This window comes from Macaca thibetana, chromosome 3 (genome assembly GCF_024542745.1).
Source record: "Macaca thibetana thibetana isolate TM-01 chromosome 3, ASM2454274v1, whole genome shotgun sequence".
Taxonomy (NCBI): Eukaryota; Metazoa; Chordata; class Mammalia; order Primates; family Cercopithecidae; genus Macaca; species Macaca thibetana.
In genome coordinates, this window is record NC_065580.1 from 143,304,731 (window position 1) to 143,309,383 (window position 4,653).

The 4,653-nt window shown below is 46.4% G+C and overlaps 1 protein-coding gene across 1 annotated transcript in view; it reads left to right on the forward strand.

The window, feature by feature from the left end:
• The window catches only part of AIMP2 (aminoacyl tRNA synthetase complex interacting multifunctional protein 2), a 344,265-nt gene that overhangs the window by 256,302 nt on the left and 83,310 nt on the right, over positions 1 to 4,653 (forward strand). The gene's annotated exons all lie outside the window — the stretch shown is intronic.

Sequence of the window (4,653 nt, forward strand, 5' to 3'; positions counted from 1 at the left end):
GTCACCCAGGCTGCTGTGCAGTGGTGCAATCTCAGCTCACTGCAACCTCCACCTCCTGGGTTCAAGTGATTCTCCTGCCTCAGCCTCCCAAGTAGCTGGGACTACAGGCGCCCACCAGCACGTCCAGCTAATTTTTGTATTTTTTAGTAGAGATAGGGTTTCACTATAGGTTGACCAGGCTGGTCTCAAACTCCTGACCTCAAGTGATCCACCTCCCTCAGCCTCCCAAAGGGCTGGGATTACAGGCATGAGACATTGCGCCCAGCCATAAATTAATATCTTAAAGACTGATAATTTTGAAAAGCATTCTGGATTAACATTGGTATGTACGGCCAGGCATGGCGGCTCACACCTGTAATCCCAGAACCTTGTGAGGCTGAGGTGGGAGGATCACTTGAGCCCAGGCATTGGGGATCAGCCTGGGCAACAGAGCAAGACCCTGTCTCTACAAAAATTAAAAATGTAGGCCGAGCATGGTGGTGCCTGCCTGCAGTCCCAGCCACTCAGGAGGCTGAGGTGGGAGGATCACTGAAGTCCAGGAGTTTGAGGCCACAGTGAACTGTGATCACAACACTGCACTCCAGCCAGGGTGACAGAGCAAGACCCTGTCTCACACACACACACACACACACACACCCCTCTCTCTATCCCTTCTCTAGCACCTCCAATATAACAGTAAAGTATTTTTTGGCATCAGAACAGGACATAGAACGTGGCAGAACAGAACACGGTCCAGGTGTGAAATATGAACACAATGCTGTAGGCTGAAAAGCACCTGGGGAAACAACGTACTGCACAACAAAACCGGTTTTACCACAGAGTAATTGACATGAAGAAGAGTTACGCTCTTCGCATTGGTTAAAGTCACAGTTTCCAAGAACCTATCAATAATGTTAAGTGGGACCGGGCTCACACCTGTAATCCCAGCACTTTGGGAGGCCGAGGCAGGCGGATCAGGAGGTAGAGTCCGAGACCATCCTGGCCAACATGGGGAAACCCCATCTCTACTAAAAATACAAAAACATTAGCTAGACATGGTGACGGGTGCCTGTAGTCCCAGCTAGTCGGGAAGCTGAGGCAGGGGAATCACGTGAGCCCAGGAGGTGGAGGTTGCAGTGAGCTGAGATCGCGCCACTGCACTCCAGCCTGGGTGACAGAGTGAGACTCCGTCTCAAAATCATGATAATAATAATGTTAAGTGAGGACTTACCGTACTCAAATGTTCAGGTTTCAATATTTTTTTTAAAAATCACTCATATCGATCAGCCTGGGCAACATGGTGAAACTCTATCTCTACTAAAGATACAAAAGTTAGCCTGGTGTGGTGGCAGGCACCTATAATCCCAGCTAGTCGGGAGGCTGAGGCAGGGAATCACATGAGCCCGGGAGGCGGAGGTTGCGGTGAGTTGAGATTGCACCACTGCATTCCAGCCTGGCGACAGAGTAAGACTCTGTCTCAAAAAAATAAAATAAAATAAAAAATTTTAAAAAAAAGTTAAGTGAGGACTTAACTGTACTCAAATGTTCAGGTTTCAATATTTTTTTTAAAATCACTCATACCAACCAGCCTGGGCAACATGGTGAAACTCCGTCTCTACTAAAAATATAAAAATTAGCCTGGCATGGTGGTGGGCACCTGTAATCCCAGCTACTTGGGAGGCTGAGGCAGGAGAATCGCTTCAACCAGGAGGCAGAGGTTGCAGTGAGCCGAGATCATGCTACTGCAGTCCAGTCTGGGAGACAGAGCAAGACTCCGCCTCCAAAAAAAAGAAAACAACAACAACAACAACAACAAAACCACTCATACCAAGAACCAGGAAGATCTCAAACTGAATGAAAAAAGAGAGTCCACAGATGCCATCACCAAGACGACAGGGATGTTACAATTGACGGACAGAGACTGTAAGACAGTCATCACAAAAACGCTTCAATGAGGCTGGGTGCGGCGGCTCATGCCTCTAATCCTAGCACTGTGGGAGGCCGAGATGGGTGGATCACCTGAGCTCAGGAGTTTGAGACCAGCCTGGGCAACATGGTGAAACCCTGTCTCTACTAGCTGGGCGTGGTGGTGAGCACCTGTAGTCCTAGGTACTCGGGAGGCTGACGCAGAAGAATCACTTCAACCTGGTAGGTGGAGGTTGCAGTGAGCCAAGATCATGTCGCTGCACTCCAGCCTGAGCAACAGAGCAAGACTCTGTCAAAAAAAAAAAAAAAATTATTCAATGGGCAATTGCAAACATGCTTGAAACAAACGAAAAACTGAAAAGGGCCAGGTGTACTGGCTCACTCCTGTAATCCCAGCACTTCAGGAGGCCGAGGCAACAGGACTGCTTGAGCCCAGGAGTTCAAGATCAGCCTGGGCAACATGGCAATAACACGTCTGTACAAAAAATAGAAAAATTAGCTGGGTATGTTGGCACACATGTAGTCCCAGCTACTCAGGAGGCTGAGGTGGGAGGATCGCTTGAACCCAGGAGGTCGAGGCTGCTGGGAGCCAAGATCGCACCACTGCACTCCAGCCTGGGTGACAGAGCGAGACCCTCACTCAAAACAACAAACTATTTTCCCACAGTTACACACTAGGTTACCATCCATTTTTCTTATGTATACAACGTTACGAAATTTGTAAAAACTCCTTAGCATTAGTATTTGATTCTGTTTAATCATTTGTATTCCCACAAGTACAAATTAAAAGTATCATGGAACAGGCCAGGCACAGTGGCTCACGCCTGTAATCCCAGCACTTTGGGAGACCGACACGGGCAGATCACGAGATCAAGAGATCAAGACCATCCTTGCTAACACGGTGAAACCCCGTCTCTACTAAAAACACAAAAATCAGCTTAGTATGGTCATGCACGCCTGTAGTCCCAGCAACTTGGGAGGCTGAGGCAGGAGAATTGCTTGAACCCAGGAAGCAGAGGTTGCAGTGAGCCGAGATCGCACCACTGCACTCCAGCCTGGCGAAAGAGCGAGACTCTGTCTTAAAAAAAGAAAAAAAAGGTATCATGGAACAAAAACAACCAATAGTATGAGAACATTGTATAAATAAGATGTCACTATTTTCCCAAGTAATAACTTTTGAAAATTCCATTTTCAATAAACTATAATTGTTTTAAATGACATTCATCCTCCCCACTTCCTTTTTTTTTTTTTTTTTTTTTTTGAGACAGAGTTTTGCTCTTGTTGCCTAGACTGGAGTGCAGTGGCACGATTTCAGCTCATTGCAACCTCTGCCTCCCGGGTTCAAGCAATTCTCCTGCCTCAGCCTCCCAAGTAGCGGGGATTACAGGCTCCCGCCACCACACCTGGCTAATTTTTTTTTGTATTTTTAGTAGAAACGGGGTTTCACAGTGTTGGCCAGGCTGGTCTCAAACTCCTGACCTCAGGTGATCCACCCGCCTCAGCCTTCCAAAGTCCTTCCTTTGCAAAAAGATTTCAGTTGGCTTTATTGCCGTTCTAGGATCAGGCAACACGTTGGTCCATCAAAAAGAGTAAGGTGTTCCTCCATTTTCCTTTTTTGTTTATTGGGGGATTTTTTTGGGACAGGGCCTCCCTCTGTCAACCAGGCTGGAGTGCAGTGGCATGATCACAGCTTACTACGGCCTCCCAAGTAGCTGGGACTACAGGTGTGCACTACCACGCCCGGCTATGTTTTTTTCATTTTTTGTAGAGAGGGGGATCTCACTGTTTTGCCCAGGCTGGTCTTGAATTCCTAAGCTCAGGTCACCCTCCTGCCTCAGTCTCCCGAAGTGCTGGAATTACAGGCATGCAGCACCGCGCTCGGCCCCATCTTCCTTTAAATGACCGGATCTGCGTGAATAAACATACCGTAGGCCAGTCAGGCACGGTGGCTCACGCCTGCAATCCCGGCACTTAGGGAGGCCGAGGCAGGTGCATCACCTGAGGTCAGGAGTTCGAGACCAGCCTGGGCAACATGGTGAAAACCTGTCTCTACTAAAAATACAAAAATTAGCCGGGCATGATGGTAGGCACCTGTAATCCCAGCTACTTAGGAGGCTGAGGCAGAAGAATTGCTTGAGCCCAGGAGGTGGAGGTTGCAGTGAGCTAAGATCACCTCATTGCACTCCAGCCTGGGTGACAAGAGCAAAACGCCATCTCAAAAAAAATAAAATTATATATATATTAAAAAATATATTAGTGTATATATATAAAATATATACATATTTATTTTAAGACAATGGCCAGTGTATATATATAAAATATATATATATATTTATTTTAAGACAATGGTCAATGGTATATATAAATATATATGGCCAAACTGGTCTTGAACTCCTTGACCACAGGTGATCCACCTGCCTCGGCCTCTCAAAGGCTGGGATTGCAGCATAAAAAAAAAAAAATATATATATATATATATATATATATATATATATGCACCATGGGGCATTGTTATAGGCCATAGGCCATTGTCGTGCCCTAATCTGTGAGTACATTGGGCAGGTGACGGCTGTTTCTGTTCCTTCCACGACCACAGACCACTGTTCTGCCAAGAGACTCCGTAAACATTCAATGGTTCTGAAAATCCAGCCCAGATCTTCACCTGATTATTTGCATATCATAGCTGGAATATCTTGCCTCTCTTTAATTAAAATCAAAGTGCCTGTAAATAGAAAGCCAGTATTGAAC